General features: G+C 39.7%; 1 non-coding gene across 1 annotated transcript; it reads right to left on the reverse strand.

The window, feature by feature from the left end:
* Window positions 1-18989: 18989 nt before the first annotated feature.
* LOC127746874 (small nucleolar RNA R71) lies at window positions 18990-19096 on the reverse strand. The gene has a single exon (XR_008008686.1). It is a non-coding gene; the product is annotated as a small nucleolar RNA R71 (small nucleolar RNA).
* Window positions 19097-19410: the final 314 nt, after the last annotated feature.

The raw sequence follows: 19410 nt of genomic DNA on the forward strand, positions 1-19410 counted from the left end.
TCCCTTCGTTTCTTTCTCGGTTCATCCGCTTTATTGGCTAAGAACAGATCTAGTCGCCCTTCTCGTGTTAACTTCTCTATGACATTCTTTAGGTCAAAGCACTCGTTGGTAGAATGCCGATGGATTCGGTGGTATTTGCAATACTTTGTCCGAGTTCCTCCTCTCTTATGCTTAATCGAACGAGGGGGCGGGATCTTCTCAGTGTTGCATATCTCTCTGTAGACATCCACAAGGGACACCTTGAGGAAAATGTAGTTTTGGTATTTTTTGAGTTTCTCCATGGGTTGGTCTTCTTTCTTCTTATATTCTTTATCCTTGTCCGGAGGTGGGTAGGAGAATCTGGCTTTTGAGCTATCTCCCAATTGGGAGTTCTCCTATATGTTGATGTATTTTTCTTCTCTTTCTTGAACCTCGTTTAGAGATGTTGGATGTTTTTTGGATATTGAGTGGCTAAAAGGTCCTTCTCGTAGGTCATTGATGAGACACATGATGGCTGCTTCTGTTGGCATATTTTGTATATCCAGACATGCCTTGTTGAATCTTTCCATGTAGCTGCGGAGACTTTCCCGATCTCCTTGCTTAATCCCTAACAGACTAAGGGCATGCTTGGCTTTGTCTTTCTGGATGGAAAATCTAGCTAGGAACTTCTTGGCGAGGTCATCGAAGCTTGCTATGGACTTTGGCGGCAAACTGTCGAACCAATTTATTACCGTCTTGGTCAGAGTAGTTGGGAATGCTTTGCATCAAATGGTGTCCGAGGTGTCAGTGAGATACATCCTTTATCTGAAATTGCTGAGATGATGGCTTGGATCAGCTGTACTATCATATTGGGTCATGTCAGGAGCTTTGAAGTCCTTTGGGACTTTAGCTTTCATGATATCTTTGGTAAATGGATCTTGGTCCTTGTGGGGACTATCTTTGTGACTGGATCGAGTGGTTTTAGCTTTGAGGTCAGCCTTGAGCCTTAGGAGCTTGTCCTCTGGCTCTTAGCGTCATCTTGTTTCCCCCCGGAGGTCTCTCTCGGCTTCCCGCTGATGCTCAGCCTTTTTCTCAAGCTGTTTGAGACGATCCTGCTGGGCTTGTAGAGCATCTATAATTTTTGCATTCGGAGATTTCTTGTCTTCGTTGGGTTGAAGTGTGTCTTTTGACGTGGCAATTGTATTTTTAAGCGGCGTTCTTTCTTCCGAACCGGAGTTGTGATCGTTGTTGAGGTTGTCCGCCATGGTGATGGGATAACATCCAGGTCCCCGGTAATAACGCCAATATTCCGACGGTTACCTAAAACTGAAGGTTGATCTCGGATGAGATCTGCTGTTGTGGCCGGAGCTGTCGTGTCCGACTTGTTGGGCTTGGCAGTGCTGCTGATCCTTCGTCAACGAAGGGTGGTGGTACCTGCAAAAGACTCTGATGCTTAAGTTATCACGTGCTTTAGGTAGGATTTTGTGTAGAATCAGAGTATGACTTATACTAGGGTGCTCCAGTGTATTTATAGTAGTTTGGAGTGTCCTTTAAGATAAGTTAGTTATCTTATCTTTATCTTTGAGGGAAGTCACCCTATCTTTTTAGGCTAACCTCCTTTAAAGTTGGCTTTGTTCCTTTGTTTGGGCCTACTTGGACCTCTATGGCGATTTGGCCGAACTCTTTTAAGGAGAGGTCGGTGTCGATCCAACCTTAAGAGGTCGGTTACTCTTGTCTTCGGTCAGCTCAAATCGTATAGCTCGACCTAGAGTATGAACAAACGCCCTAATAGGTCGGACAATGCTTTGTTCCACTCCTCATCTATGCATGAAGTTCCCAACTCCAGAGGGGGTTGCCACAATAAAAGGAGACCAAAAGCTGGCGAGATGCTGTTACAACGAAAGTCTGAACCTTAAAGGCAACCCTATAGGAGAACTTCATCCACAACCTGAAGGTGAGGCTGAAGAAGTCCAGATTGGGGATGCCCAGAATAAAATAACAAATATAGAGGCAACCGTAAAAGGAGACTTAAAGGAGCCACTGATACAGTTCCTAAAGGATAATGCCCATTCCTTTGCATAGAAGGTCACAGAAATGCCAGGCATAAATCTCAAGTTAATGTGCCACAAACTGGCGGTATACCTCGGATCTCGGCCAGGGCAACAAAAGCGTAGGAAGCTCAGCCCATAAAGGTCCCAACTTGTAGAAGAACAGGTACAAGCCTTACTGGAGGCAATGTTCATAAGGGAGGTTGATAAATCCCATTTTTAGGGTTTATTTGGTGCTTAATTTGGAGGATTTTATGACCTTTTACCCACATTTATCCAATAAAATAGCATGGTTTCATGGCTACATCCTAAATTGTGCTTAAGTGTGAAAACATGCTTTTTGATCCTTTAATTAGCTAAATTTAACTCACCTTTGATTCCACTAGATGCCTTGATATGTTTGTTAGTGAATTCAGATTGGAAAGGCTAGGAATGGATCAAAGTGATGAAAAGGAAAAGCATGCAAGTGGAGAACTCATGAAGAAACAAGGATTTGGGATGTTGAGATCGACGCGCAAGCGCAGCAGACGTGCACGCATGGATTGTGGAGTTGAACGCGTATGCGTGGATAGGAAATTGTCAAGCGACACGTACGCGTTCATGGCGCGTACGCGTCGATGCTCCCACGTGACTCACATAAAGGCAAAACACTAGGGGCGAATTCTTGGCTTCCCAGGCCCAGATCCAACTCATTTCTGAGGCTATTTAAGGCAGAATTCAAGGGAGAGTCAACACATTAGACACCATTAGATAGTTTAGTTTAGTTTTGGAGGGAAAGTTAGTTTCTAGAAAGAAAAGCTCTCTCTTCTCTCTAGAATTAGGATTAGATTAGGGTTTTAGTTCTCTTCTCTTAGATCTAGATCTACTTCCTCTCTTGCTTTAATTTTTCCATTCGCTTTATGAATTCTTATGTAGATTTTTATTTCTCTTTCAATGCAATTTATGATTTTCATGATTTTTCATGTTTGATTTGATTTTCTATTATAGATCTATTGCCTTGTAGTTAGATCTCTCCTTAATTCTTGCAATTCATATTGTTTACCTTTATTGCCTTCTACGTGTTTGATGAAATGCTTCTTTTAGTTAGGAATTAGATTTTGTTCCTCTTGGCTTTGGTTAAGTAATTAGTGACTCTTGAGTTATCCAATGCTTTTGTTGATTGATAATTGGAAGTTGCTAATTGAATTGTATGTCACTAAATCTAGTCTTTCTCTTAGGAGTTGACTAGGACTTGTGAATCCAATTTAATTTATCCACTTGGCTTTCCTCCATAACTAAGTGGGAGTAATGCATAATTCTCATCACAATTGATAAGATAAGGATAGCTAGGATAGGACCTCTAGTTCTCACACCTTTCCAAGAGCTTTTTGTTAGTTTACTTCCTTTGCAATTTACAGTTCTTATCACTTATTCCAAAACCCCAAAATATACTCCTAACCAATAACAAGAACATCTTATTGCAATTCCTAGGGAGAACGACCCGAGGTTTGAATACTTTGGTTATTATTTTTAGGGGTTTGTACTTGTGACAAACAAATGTTTGTATGAAAGGATTATTGTTGATTTTGAAACTATACTTACAATGAGACATTTGTGAAATTATAGACCACACAAAAATCCAATCATCAAAATGGCGCCGTTGCCGGGGAGTTGCAATGGTGTTATGTTATTTGTTATTGTATATTTGTGAATATTGTGAATAGCTTGATCTTTAGATTGCTTGTTAGTTTTTGCTAGTTTTATAACTTTGTTTCATTATTTCTTATTAGCTTTTGTTTCTTATTTTCTCTTTCCATTATGAATTCTCACTTTGGCTATGAGTTTGGTTCTAACTATGTTGTAGAAAATGGAAGCTACTACGAGGATGTGTATCAAGGATGTGACAATCAAAGGTGGGAGGAGCCATATGCATATGATCAATCTTCATGGCAACAACCTCCACCAATGCACTATGAACAAGAGCCATTCTATGATGTATATCAATCTAATGGTTATGGTTAATCCCCTTGTGACTTTCAAGAACCACCAACATATGCCTATGAGCCCTACCCTCAACATAACCTACAACCATACTCTCTAGCCCCTTGTCACTAACCACCTTCATATGATCCTAATCCATATCCCCTACTCCAACAATCATATGAGCTATATGAACCATACATTGAGCCACCACCATCCCAACATCAACATTTTCAAGAGCCACTCCCTCCATACTATTACCAAGATGAACCACCTCCAACGTATGAAAATTTTCAACCACAAGATGAATTCTACCTTTCACCACAACCTTCCATGGAGGAATATTCATGTCCATCCATCCAAGAGCCATGTGGTCCCAATCATGTTATCCAAGCAGAACAAGAGTCAAGGGATCGTCTCAAGGAAGGATTGGATCAATTTCAAGTAACCATGGAGCATGTTGCGCAACAAGTAGAAAGAGTAGAGAGTGTTGAACCGCCACAACCTTACCAAGAAGAACCACCTTCCTATAATAAACCCTTTCTCCAAGACATTGAATCCTCTTATCCACCCCAATCCTCAATGGATGAAACCCTTGGTCATATTCTTGAAGGGCAATGAGAAATACAAAGGGAGGTACTAGAATTCACGGCCACCTTGGCCAAGGTAGTAAACTGATTAGCCTCCCAATGCTTGGACACTCAAGAAACTCCCATGGATACATGTGGAGAGTCTAATGAAGAGCATAGCATGAAGGAGAGATTGGGAAAGCCGGTGAAAAATAAGGAATGTTACTTTGTGTTAGAACAATTGGAGGAACCTTCTCTCCATCTCACACTTCTCTGATTTACTTCAATTTACATTTTCTAGTTAAATTCTGAATCCCAGTACCCAAATCCCTTTAATTCTCTAAGCAATTTACATTTCCTAGCAATTTAGATTCAGCAATTTACATTTTTTGCATTTTAAGTTTCAGTCATTTACATTTACTTGCATTTTAAGTTTCCGTTCTTTTACTTTCTTGCATTCTAAGTTTCTACAAATTTACTTCTTCTGCACTTTAATTTTTAGCCAACCTACATTCGGCTCTTTAGTTTACTTGCGATTTCACTTCTGTTGATCAAAAATCACTCAAATCATCAAATATTTGCTTAACTAAATTCATCACCTAACTAAAGTTGCTCAATCCATCAATTCCTATGGGATCGACCTCACTCTTATGAGTTATTACTACTTGATACGACCCGGTGCACTTGCCGGTGAGTTTGTGTGGAATCATTTTTCCCCATCAAGTTTTTGGCACCGTTGCCGAGAGATTGATTTAGATTGACAATGATTAAATAGGGTGATACTCTATATTAAGCACTTTTTCTTTGTTTTTGACAAGCACGCTAACTATTTGAGTTTTTTTTTAAACTAACACTAACCTTACTCTAGCAGTAGAGTGAATTGTTTCTGGTTTTTGGTTCTGTGTGTGTTTTATGCCAGGAGGAAGAAGAGGTGAGTCCACATCTTTTCATTCTGAGCCAGAGAGAACACTTTATAGGTTGAGAAGATAATCAAGAGGGAAAGGAGTTGTTAGAGAAGCAGACTCAGAGGAAGAGAATCAAGAGACGAAAGAGAACCCCCTAATCCACCAGAGGGAGTGGCCAACAATAACCCACCTCAGAGGAGAGTTCTAGCCTCCTACACCTTCCCTAATGCAAGACAGTGTGGGAGTAGCATACTCACTCCAAATGTGCATGCTAACAACTTTGAATTGAAGTCTCAACTCATCACATTGGTGCAGAACAACTGTTCTTATGGAGGAGGTCCCTTGGAAGATCCAAACCAGCATCTAGCCAACTTTTTGAGGATATATGACACAGTCAAAACAAATGGTGTACATCCAGACATCTATAAGTTACTGCTATTTCCATTTTCCTTTAGGGATAAGGCTACTTAATGGTTAGAAAATTTTCTCAAAGAAAGCATCAACAATTGAGAGGATTGATGGGTGGAATTCACTACTCCTTCCCAATAATATTGATGAATCCACTCTTGGCAAGCGCACCAAAATTATCATCAAGTATTAACCCAAAGTGGAGTGGGATCGTATCCACATAGATTGGTATATTTGGGCAATTTCAATTAATTGGTGAATTAGTCAAGCTCAACAGAATAAGTTGTACAGGAATGTAAAGGGGAATGGGATTTTGCAGAATGTAAGTAAAAGCTATAAAAGAATGGGAGACATAAGGATGGCGGAATTCATTGAGATCAGGAGATATTGTCTCTTTGGATTAAATCCATCTCATATCCTCTTCAATCATGCAACTCATTGACCTCTTGGCAATCATGATTGATTGAGCCCCAATCCCTTGGTGACTCAATCTCTCAGATCTTGAACAATAGCCAATTCCTTGGTCTAATTGCTCATGAAGAGAGATATGCTTGGTCCCTGATTATACCACACATCATCATAGGTCCAAGTAGAGGGAGGATTGTATGTCACCATATCCAAACACCAAAACCCAGATTCAACTCAAGTGTGAGAAGGGATTTCTAGCATGGTTTCATGTTTCCTTTTCCAAGGTTCCCATGAAATCCATTTTGCATTCAATCTCTTTTCCAAGTTAATTGAACACTAAGCATGAAAATCAAAATTCCTTCTAGCAAATCAAAGAGAATATGAAGAGAAGAAGAAATTCACTATCACTAATCCATCAAGTACAATAGAGCTCCCTCTCTCAATGAGAGGGAATTTAGCTACTCATAGCTCAGAGAGAAAGTACAAAAGATGGAAGAGATGAAGTGTGAAAAGTGAAAAGTGAATTCAAAACTAAACTCTGTGACTTGCTAACCCATTTTCCAATACTTCCAAGGGTATTTATATTACTCCTAGATATAGAAAATAAAGGAAGATCACAAAAGTGAATAGAAAATTACAATTTGGAGGGAAAAAAACTCAACAAAAGTGATCTTCCAACTAGCATGTGACTGGCGCTTCTCTGGCGTGTTGCGCTCCCTCTGTTTCTGACTTGGCGTGCCACGCCTCACCATTCAAGTGGCACACTGTCCCCTGTTTCACCCCTGGTGTGCCACGCCTTCGAGCCAAAGTGGCACGCCCAGGACATTTTAATTGGCTAAGTAGCCTGGCGTGCCACGCCTTCGACACCAAGTGGCATGCCCAAGGTCATCTTCCTCATCTCCATGTTTCTGGAAATTTGTACCAGCATAGAACGCCCAGGGTCTGGTGTGCCACACCCCTCTTAAAGCTTCACCCTCTTGCTGGCATGCCACGCTTCATCATCCAAGTGGCACGTGAGTTCACTGGCTTCTCTTATTCCTCTCTGAAAAATACTACCAGCGTGCCACGCCATGAGACTGGTGTGTCACGCCCTTCATTTGCTTCATCTTATTGCTGGCATGCCACGCCTCATCTCCCAAGTGGCACGCCTAAGTTCATTGGCCCTTTAATTCCTCCTCTGGAGAACACTACCAAGGTGCCATGCCATGAGACTGGCGTGTCACGCCCTTCATTTGCCTTGGTCTCAGAGGTTGGCGTGCCACGCTTGGATGTTCAAGTGGCACGCCAAAGTGGGATGATTGAGCTGGCATGCCACGCCTTCAATACCAAGTTGCACACCCAGCTTTATTTGGTCTCCTTAGGTGCTGGTGTGCCACACCTCATTAATCAAGTGGCACGCCTTAGTGGGACTTCTTGAGCTGGCGTGCCACGCCTTCGATACAAAGTGGCACGCCCAGCTTTTGCATTGTCTTCTTGTTCACTGGCGTGCCACGCCTTGTTGCTCAAGTGTCATGCCCATTCAATTGTGGGTCTTTTAGGCTTGGCGTGCCACACCTTGATCCTCAAGTGGCACACCCAAGTGAACTCTGGGGCTGGCGTGCCACGCCTTCGACACAAAGTGGCACGCCATAGTGATTGGTTCCTATAGTAATGAATTGGCGTGCCACGCCCCTTTGATGGTCTTCATTTTTGCTCTCTAGAATGTTGTACCAGCGTGCCATACCCAACTTCTAGCGTGCCATACCAATACATTTTTTTGGCGTTTGTTCCAAGTGGCACGCCTGCTTCACTCGCCCCACTTGTTTTGTTATTTTCTTTCCCATTTTTGATGTCTTTTCCACCTGAAATTCAGCACAAATGCATTTCAAAGGAATGTACTATGATATTCATCAATTAAGGCATGAATTGAAATGATCAAATGAGATTATGCCTCTTTTATGGTCCTTTTTATGCAATAAAAAGGATAGATGATGTAAGTCATCACAACACCAAACTTAAGCTTTGCTTGTCCCAATGAAATCAATGTGAGTGATCTTTTTGGTGAAATGAGACTTGACCTTGAATGGATGCAATATACCTAAGAATTGGGCTAAGTGTTCAACACATGCATGAATGCTTTGAATGTCACAAAGGGTTCCTAGATCCTTAAGGGTTTTTCCAAGTATGAGTCTTAGCGGTCATTTTAATTGATTATCACCTTGAAGTAGTAAGAGTTAGCTCATTTTCTCCTTTTGTGCTTCTTTTCTATTTATTGACCATGACTCTAAGTGTTTTGTCTCAAGACAACCCTTTAGTTAGGCTTTCCATTAACACTCCCAAGCCAGTTGGCTTTAGGGTGCTAGGTGTTGAAACACCCCTGAGAATTTACTTGCCCAGGCCTCTTCTTGACACATCTTCACCACAAGCATCTACTAGGGTTTCTAACTCTTTTTTTTAGTTTTTCAATGTTTCTTTTCCCTCCTTAGTAGTTGATGGTCAGAGCCTTGGGTCTTTGTTGCTTACTACTTCTTGGTTCTATAAATATTCAAGGAACATCCCTCAACTTCTACTTGTCATGCCTTCTAAGACTAGTTACCTCTCATGACCTATTTCCTTTTTACTTCATTCAAGGTTCCTCACTTAGTCTTTTGTTTCTTAGTCCTTTGAATAAGTTTTTTTAGTCTTAGTCTTATTTACTATTGTTCTTACATACTCACAACAACTCTCATGGAGACAAACTCTACTTTATTGGTGTAAATAAAGACTGATGTGTGGAAAATGATCCAACACAAAACTCACCGGCAAGTGTACCAGGTCGCATCAAGTAATAAAACTCACGGGAGTGAGGTCGATCCCACAGGGATTGAAGGATTGAGCAATTTTAGTTTAATGGTTGATTTAGTCAAGCGAATCAAATACTGGTTGAGTGATTTTGTATCCAACAGTAAGTAAATAGCACGGAAATGTAAAGGGAGAGGGGTGAATTGCAGAATTTAAAGAGAACTAAAAGTAAAGGTGCTGCATCTTAAAGAACAAGAAATTAAATGACTGAAACTTAAAGTGCAAGAAACTGAAATTGCAGTAACTTAAAGTGCAAGAAATATAAATTGGTTGAATGGAAAAAGTGAGTTGAGGACTGGGAATTCAGAATTTAAGCAAGGGAAATTCAATTGCAACAATTAATAAAGCAGAAAATGAATTGGAAGTAACTAGAATTCAAACAGGAAATGAAATTAAATTGCAAGCAGGGGTTCACAGAATAACCAAAAGGAAAATAAGATCTCAGGGCTCCAGAGACTAGATAGCAAAGTCTAGATCTCAATTGCCTTCCCAGATCCAAGTTCACAAAGCAATTAACAGGAAATTAAAGAAGAAGAAGCAAAGAAAATGTAATTGAACTCAATTATGTAGCAAGGAAATTAAAGAGATCTTGAATGGAGATTGAGACAGAAATTTCTCAATTCTTCACACTCAAGACTCAAACAAGAAAAGTAAAAATGCTCAAGCAAGAACGAGGAAGAAGAGAGATCAATTCTCCTCCCAATTCTCTCAAATCTCAGTTCCTAGCTCTCAATGAAAATGAAGTCTCCAAATGTAAAAGTTCAAAATCAAAAGAAAGGTTCAAAAGTTAAAAGTAAAGAAAAGCTCAAAGCTCCAAAGAAAGGTCCTAATTACATCAAACTATCTCCTATTTATACACTTTCTATTCTTGGATCTTGGAATTTGGATGGGCTTTTGATTTGGTGAAGAAATGAATTAAATTGGATTTTTAATCCAATTTTCAGCCCATGAAAAATTCGCTTCCAGGAGGCTGCCCTGCCCTTGTGGAGGGCAGGGCAGGAAAGTGTGCGTGCGGCCTTTGTTGCGTGCGTGCTTGGTGTGTGATGCTGCAGGATGCTGCCCTGCGAGGGCAGGGCAGAGTTTTTTGGTGCGCTAGATTCTGCTGCCCGTGCGTGCTGCTGCTGTCGAGACTCCCTTGGTGCGCCCAATCTTGTGCCCTGGGCGTGCATCACGAAATGCTGCCCTGCCCTTGTGGAGGGCAGGGCAATGTGCCAAAGGTGAAATCCCACGTTCGATACTCAGTGGAGGCACATGTTGCTCCTTTTTCGTTGGTTTTCATGGCACCAAAGTCATGCTTAGTTCCTTGTTTCCTCATGGTGCTGTGTTCGATTCTTGGAGAATGAAAGCAAGCCAGTTTTTACTTGATTTTATTGTGCTTGAGCGCTACTCCCTTCCTCTTTGTCCTTGGGTTCGAAACCCATAGGAAGCATTATGAAGCAATTCCTTTTGAATTTTTCTTGGGTGAAGCCCGACATTGCTCTTGAGGAGGGCAGGGCAGAATTTCTTTGGAAGCTTGGTTCACTATACTGCTCTCCTGGAGGGCAGTGTGCCCTTCTGGAGGGCAGTGTTTGCTTCCTCCTTCTATGTTGCACCACACTTCTCCTCACATGGTCACACTTCTTAAGCCACGTTTTTCCTCTTTTCTTCCTTTCTTCACCTACAAGAAACCAAACAACCATTCAAAGTATCTCTAAACTCATAAGGTTTATAATTCATTAAAAATCCATTAATTTTAGCTCAAACCTCATGATTGAGCATCAATTTAATGGTGGTTGTTTGATTTAAAGAAGTTATTCATTTTCATTCCAAATTACTTACTTAGGATGCAAGAAAGTGCATAAAAACTAGTGAAACAAGTGAAATTAGCTTGAAAAAATGGGTATATGATGACTTGTCATCAAAGACTACAGTTATCATTGCATTTTCTTTCTTGTATATCAAAGGACTCACAAAAGACTTCAAGTAAAATAAAACATAAACTATCCTAACATTATCAATTATTCTCAAACATAAAGTAAACAGATAAAAACTTAAACAGAATTCAAAAATTTGGGAAATGTCAACGATGGAACTCAACAACCTTATGCAGCTTCTTTAGTTCATTGGCCCCTTGACTTTGTCCTTCTTCTTGGAGGGGGAGGAGTCATCTCCATCCTTTTTAGAGGATCCTTCTTGTGCTTTCTTGTCCTTGGGCTTCCAGAAACCCAGCCTTACCATATAATCTCTTTCATCCTCCTTGTGCTTAGCTAGGATCTCCTCTTATCTAGCACTTAATTCCTCCAGCCCTGCATGAATGTTGGGTATCCGGGACTGATAGCGGCCACAACAATACACAATTGATTTAGCTTCGCTTGTGTGTTGATATCATATTGTCTCCTTGAAATGGTCCGGGCATCATAGAGATGCCTGAACTTAGCAAGGTTCCTCTGCTGCCATTTGTTTTGCTCCATCACTTTATCAAGTGCACTTCACACCTCACCCTAATCGAACTCCTCTTGCTGCTCCTTCCTTGCTTGCTCAAAACTTCCTTGGAAGTTGTGTATTTTCTCATTCACTAGGTTCCATTAATCCCTTTGGCTACTTTGAAATTGGTTGACATCTTCCCTCAGTTGATCCAGATGTCCCTTCATTTGGTGCACGTCTCCTTACAGCTGCTCTCAGTTCATTCCTTCAGGAAATTGTTGGTATTGTTGGTATGGTGGTGGTTCAAGTGCCAGAAATTCTGGTTGCTCCTCTGCCTCCTTTTCCTCTCGTTGTTGTGGTTGTGGCACATGTAGCATGAGCTCTATGCTCTCTAGCCCTTTAAAGTGGATTGACGGCCAACACCTTGGCCATATTTTTGGCAGTTATAGGCTTATCTTGCTTCACAAACACCTCATCAATCACCTTCTCAACACCAGCATCATCACATAGCTCTTGTATGATGCTGGGGAATGCCAATTTTGTACTCTCGTTAGTGCTCTTCAGTATCTTGTTGATGTTGTTGGCAATCAACTCCCCAACATTCACGTCCTCTCCCTTCATTATACTATATTTAAGTACAGCCCTCTCCTTGGTCACCTCAGATGTGTTTGATGTAGGGATCAAAGATCTTCTCACAAAATCTAGCCACCTCCTAGCTTGGGGGCTCAAGTCCCTTCTTCTCAGCTGGTTGGATTTTCCATCTTTGTCATTGATTCACTGCACATTTAGTACACATATTTCATTCAGGCTTTCATCAAATCCTGGGTCTGGTTACTTTATCCTCTCCTTAGAACTTCGAGTAGAGTTTATCCTTTTTACCATCTGCACCCTTTCTATGTTAGAAGGACTATAGTCAATGGATTTCCCCCTCACATAGCTAATATACCCATAAAACTCCCTTACTACTCCTTCCACCACTTTCTTTGGTGGGTTTTAGAAGAATGCCCATCCCCTGTTGTTGATCTTAAGGTGCTCATTCCTTCCTAGTTGGAAGCCGAACTCTGGGATTATCTCCCTCTCATTCACCCAACCATAGAATTGGTTTTGATTGAATGCTGAGAGGAATTTGTACTCATTGAAGTTTGAGCTTGAGGAACCAGAGGTTGGTTCTTTGGTCTTTCTTTTCTTTGAGGTTGAGGATCTTGGTGGTGCCATTGGGTGGAGAGAGAGAGTGTGTTTGAGGGTTCTGAGATATTAATAGAGTGTTACAAAGAAACACAAGCAAAAAAAAGTTTTTCCCCAACACCAAACTTAGCACTTGATTGTCCCAATGAAGTAGAAAGATAGAGAGAAAGAAGAACGAGAAAATAGAAAGAAGGGTCTGTGTGAGTTTCTTTTGTGTATGGAATGGATTCTGAATTGGGATGGAATGGGAAGGTGAGGGGATTTATAGGAGTGAAGGGTGTGGTTCGAATGGTGGGAAAAGAAGGAAATTCAATATTTTCCACTTGGGGAGTGGCGCTTAGCGTGGGAAGAGGCGCCAATCCTTATCCCACTGTACCCTCTGAATATGTTGAGTTCCAAAGTGTAAGTGCACTTTGACCTCCTTGTTATCTATCAGGTGGACCCCATTCAATCTCCTGAAAAAAAAAAGAAACCGAAAACCCCATCAGTAATGACAAAATAATTCTCCACATTCCTTTTCAATGTTAGTGAATTGAGTTGCAACTGATAGGTATCCCTTAGGACACCAAACTTAATTCATTTGCATCTCAATAAATTGGGTTCATCATTGGGTTTTTAATGTGTTCTCGGGGAAGAAGTAATTCTAATCCTTTCACATTATTTGCTTCTAATCTCCCCTGAACACATTAAAATTCTCATTCAAGCCTCCACCAATATATTAAATGCTTTCAAATAGAGTGGTATTGGGCTTGCTAAGTGATTCTCGTATGGTGGTGGCCACACCAAACTTAATCTCTGGGCTTACTCTTTAAAATTTATCCAAATGGTTGTAAGCCTAGATCAAGTTGGTGAGTGGCCACACCAAACTTAGCTTTTTAGCTAGTTCGTAGCCCAATCACTCATCATCATCAGTAAATGCTTTCATCCAGCTGCACTTCCAAAAAAAATAGGAGACAAATTAACTTATAAAGCTATCCTAACTATCAAAACTAAAATTAACTTCCTAAGCTAATATTCACAATCTACTTCTAATAAAGCAACAAATCAAAAGGATATAAAGTGTTAGGGTGCCTCTTTTCCATTGTTGTCTTTGTGGTTTGTCATGATTGAACTTTCCATAGTTCCTTGTGGTGGTTCTTCACGTGGTGCTTGTTGCTCCAATTCCATATTTCCTTCATATTGCTCTTCTTCCAAAACTCCTTGGACTATTTGTTCTATGGTGTCTACCATCATGTATTCTCCTATTGCTTCCTTGGGATAACTCATTACCTTGAAGACATTGAAGACCATCTTTTCCTCATATAATCTCAAGACTAGTTCTCCTTTTTGCACATCAATGATGGCTCCAGCAGTAGCTAGGAATGGCCTTCCTAGGATAATTGAAGTGTTTGCCTTTTCTTCCATATCCAGCACAACAAAGTCAGCTGGGAAGATGAATTCGCCCACTTTCACTAATAAATCTTCCACCACTCCATGTTGAAACTTGAATGTCCTGTCAGCTAGTTGGAGTGCCATTCTTGTTGGTTTGGCTTCCTGATGAGCAGATTATTTATACGCTTTTTGGCATTATTTTTAGATAGTTTTTAGTATGATATAGCTACTTTTAGGGATGTTTTCATTAGTTTTTATGCAAAATTCACATTTCTGGACTTTACTACGAGTTTGTATTTTTCTGTTATTTTAGGATATTTCTTGCTGAAATTGAGGGACCTGAGCAAAAATCTGATAAGAGGCTGACAAAGGACTGCTGATGCTGTTGGATTCTGACCTCCCTGCACTCGAAATAGATTTTCTAGAGCTACAGAAATCCGAATGGTGTGCTCTCAACGGTGTTGGAAAGTAGACATCCTGAGCTAAACGCCAAAAACACGTTACAAACCAGAGTTAAACGCCAAAAACACGTTACAACTTGGTGTTTAACTCCAAAAGAAGGCTCTGCATGTGTAAAGCTCAAGCTCAGCCCAAGCACATACCAAAGTGGGCCCCGAAAGTGGATTTCTGCATTTAGACTTATTTCTGTAAACCCTAGTAACTAGTCTAGTATAATTAGGACATTTTACTATTGTATTAGACATCTGGATTTCAATCTCGATCTAGTCTTTTATCTGGGATTTTACATCTTTGATCACATTTGGGGGATGGCCATTCGGCCTTTCCTGGACCACTATCACTTATGTATTTTCAATGGTGGAGTTTCTACACACCATAGATTAAGGGTGTGGAGCTCTACCGTACCTCGAGTTTTAATGTAATTACTACTATCTTTTATTCAATTCAGCTTATTCTTATTCTAAGATATTCGTTGCAATTCAACATGATGATTGTGATGATCCGTGACACTTATCATTATTCTCACCTATGAACGTGTGCCTGACAACCACTTCCGTTCTACCTTAGAATGAGCGAATATCCCTTAGATTCCTTAACCAGAATCTTCATGGTATAGGCTAGAATTATTGGTGACCATTCTTGAGAATACGAAAAGTCTAAACCTTGTCTATGGTATTCTGAGTAGGATTCAGGGATTGAATAACTGTGACGAGCTTCAAACTCGCGATTGTTGGGCGTGGTGACAAACGCAAAAGAATCAATGGATTCTTGATGAGCAGATAATATATACGCTTTTTGGCATTGTTTTTAGTATGTTTTTAGTAGGTTTTAGTTAGTTTTTATTATATTTTTATTAGTTTTTATTTAAAATTCACTTTTCTGGACTTTACTATGAGTTTGTGTGTTTTTCTATGATTTCAGGTATTTTCTGGCTGAAATTGAGGGACTTGAGCAAAAATCTGATCCAGAGGCTGAAAAAGGACTGCAGATGCTGTTGGATTCTGACCTCCCTGCACTCGAAGTGGATTTTATGGAGCTACAAAAGCTCAATTTGCGCGCTCTGAATTTTGTTGGAATGTAGACATCCTAGGCTTTCCAGCAATATATAATAGTTCATACTTTGTCCGAGATTTGATGGCCCAAACCGGCGTTCCAAATCAGCTCAAGACTGCCCAGTGTTTAACGCCGGAACTCGCACAGAAGTGGGAGTTATACGCCCAAACTGGCACAAAAGCTGGCGTTTAACTCCAAGAAAAGTCTCTACACATAGAAGCTTCAATGCTCAGTCCAAGCACACACCAAGTGGGCCCGGAAGTGGATTTTTACGTCATTTACTCATTTTTGTAAATCCTAAGCTACTAGTTCTCTATAAATAGGACCTTTTGCTATTGTATTTTCATCTTTGGACGTCTAGTTCCTAGATCATCTTGATAGCTATCTTTGAGTAGTCTTATGCTATCTTGGATCATGGGGCTGGCCTCACGGCCATGCCTAGACCGTGTTCTTATGTATTTTCAACGGTGGAGTTTCTACACACCATAGATTAAGCTGTGGAGCTCTGCTGTACCTCGAGTATTAATGCAATTACTATTATTCTTCTATTCAATTCAGATTATTCTTGTTCTAAGATATTCATTCACACTCAAGAACTTGATGAATGTGATGATTATGTGACGCTCATCATCATTCTCACTTATGAACGCGTGCTTGACAACCACTTCCGTTCTACATGCAAACAAGGCTTGAATGTGTATCTCTTGGATTCCTTAATCAGAATCTTCGTGGTATAAGCTAGAATTGATGGCGGCATTCTTGAGAATCCGGAAGGTCTAAACCTTGTATGTGGTATTCTGAGTAGGATTCAAGGATTGAATGATTGTGATGAGCTTCAAACTCGCGATTGTGGGGCGTTAGTGACAGACGCAAAAGAATCACTGGATTCTATTATGACATGATCAAGAACTGATAGATGAATAGCCGTGCTGTGACAGAGAGCGTTGAACATTTTCACTGAGAGGACGGGACTGTAGCCGTTGACAATGGTGATGCCCAACATACAGCTTGCCATGGAAAGGAGTAAGAAGGATTGGATGAAGACAGTAGGAAAGCAGAGAGACGGAAGGGACAAAGCATCTCGATACGCTTATCTGAAATTCTCACCAATGAATTACATAATTATCTCTATCTTTATTTTATGCTTTATTCATCTTTTAATTATCAGTCCTCCATAACCATTTGAATCTGCCTGACTGAGATTTACAATATGACCATAGCTTGCTTCATACCAATAATCTCCATGGGATCGACCCTTACTCGCGTAAGGTTTATTACTTGGACGACCCAGTGCACATGCTGGTTAGTTTTGTGAACTTGTGATAAAGAGTTGAGATTGCAATTGAGCGTACCATATTGATGGCGCCATTGATGATCACAATTTTGTGCACCAAGTTTTTGGCGCCGTTGCCAGGGATTGTTTGAGTATGGACAACTGACGGTTCATCTTGTTGCTTAGATTAGGTATTTTTCTTCAGAATTCTTAAGAATGAATTCTAGAGTTTCAAGGTGATGTTTTTATCATCACAAAAGCTGATTGATTCCTACTGAAGCTTGGCTAGCCATGTCTAATCCTTTTAGACTGAAGCTTTAGACTAACATTGCATGATTCCTGGAATTCTTATTAAAAATTTTGAATCTCTTTATTTTCTTTTCCATATAATTTACGAAAAAGCACAAAAAAAATTTATAAAATCTTAAAATCAAAAAAATAATTTTATGTTTCTTGTTTGAGTCTAGTGTCTAATTTTAAGTTTGGTGTCAATTGCATGTCTTTATTCTTCTAATTTTCGAAAATCACATGCATTATGTTCTTCATTGATCTTCAAGTTGTTCTTGATGATTTCCTTGCTCTAATCTTTAAATTCTCTTGTCTTGAGTGTTTTGTTGTTTCTCATATGCATTATCAATTTGTTAGTGTCAATAGTATACAAACTTCTAAGTTTGGTGTCTTGCATGCATTGTTTATTTGATCTTAGTGGCATTTTAATTATTTCTCATCATTAAAAATTCAAAAAAATTTTAAATTGTGTCTTTTCAAGTCAATAATACAGAGAATTGAAGATTCAGAACATGCAGCAGAGGAATTACACAGAAAAAGCTGGGCGTTCAAAATGCCCAGTGAAGAAGGAAAACTGGCGCTTAAACGCCAGCCAGGGTATCTGGCTGGGCGTTTAACGCCCAAAAGGGTAGCATCTTGGGTGCTAAATGCCCAGAATGGATCCGTTCTGGCGTTTAACGCTATGATGGCACAAGAAGGAAGATTTTGTTTTTAATTCAAATTTTTTTCAAGTTTTTATAATTTTTCAAAATCAAATCTTTTTCAAATCATATCTTTTCAATCATATATTTTCAAAATCAATTTCTTTCCTTTTTCAAAAATACTTGCTAACAATTAATGATTTGATTCAACATTTCAAGTATGTTACCTTTTCTGTTGAGAAAGGTTTAATGTCTGAATCATATCTTTTGAATTTCTTGTTAGCCAAGTCATTAATTTTAAAAATCAAATCTTTTTAAATTGTTTTTCAAATCATAAATTTTTAAATCGCATCTTTGTCAAAATAGTTTTCAATCATATCTTTTTGATTTCTAATTTCAAAATCTTTTTCAAAAATCACTTAATTTCTTTCCCACTCTTAGTTTTCGAAAATCATCAATCAATTTTCAAAATTTTTTTAAAATCTTTTATTTTATTTTCGAATGTTCTTCACCTCTTCTCACATCCTTCTATTTATGGACTAACACTCCTCCTTAATGCACAATTCGAACTCTATCCCTCTTGATAAGTTCGAATTCTTCTACCTCCTCCTTCTATTCTTCTTTTCCTCTGACACCTCAAGGAATCTCTATACTGTGACATAGAGGATTCCATATTTTCTTGTTCTCTTCTCTTTCACATGAGCAGGAGCAAAGATAAAAGCATTCTTGTTGAGGCTGACCCTGAACCTGAAAGGACCTTGAAGTGAAAGCTAAGAGAAGCTAAAGCACTACTCTATGTAGAGGACCTAACAGAAATCTTCAAACAAGAAGAAGACATGGTAGTCGAAAACAACAACAATGGCAACAATGCAAGGAAGGTGCTGGGTGACTTTACTGCACCTACTCCCGACTTCTATGGGAGAAGCATCTCTATCCCTGCCATTGGAGCAAACAACTTTGAGCTTAAGCCTCAATTAGTTTCTCTAATGCAACAGAATTGCAAGTTTTATGGACTTCCATTGGAAGATCCTCATCAGTATTTATCTAAATTCTTGCAAATTTGTGACACTGTCAAGACTAATGGGGTTGACCTTGAAGTCTACAGACTTATGCTATTCCCATTTACTGTAAGAGACAGAGCTAGGATATGGTTGGACTCACAACCTAAAGAAAGCCTAAACTCTTGGGAAAAGCTAGTCAATGCCTTCTTGGCAAAGTTCTTTCCACCTCAAAAATTGAGTAACCTTAGAGTGGAAGTCCAAACCTTCAGACAGAAGGAAGGTGAATCCCTTTATGAAGCTTGGGAAAGATACAAACAATTGATCAGAAAGTGTCCTTCTGACATGCTTTCTGAATTGAGCATCATATGTATATTCTATGATGGTCTGTCTGAACTGTCCAAGATGTCATTAGATAGCTCTGCTGGAGGATCTCTTCATCTGAAGAAGACACCTGCATAAGCTCAAGAACTCATTGAAATGGTTGCAAATAATCAATTCATGTACACTTCTGAAAGGAATCCTATGAACAATGGGACGAATCAGAAGAAAGGAGTTCTTGAGATTGATACTCTGAATGCCATATTGGCTCAGAACAAAATTTTGACTAAGCAAGTTAATATGATTTCTCAAAGTCTGTCTGGAATGCAAGCTGCACCAGGCA

This window comes from Arachis duranensis, chromosome 4 (assembly GCF_000817695.3).
Source record: "Arachis duranensis cultivar V14167 chromosome 4, aradu.V14167.gnm2.J7QH, whole genome shotgun sequence".
In the NCBI taxonomy this organism is placed as follows: domain Eukaryota; kingdom Viridiplantae; phylum Streptophyta; class Magnoliopsida; order Fabales; family Fabaceae; genus Arachis; species Arachis duranensis.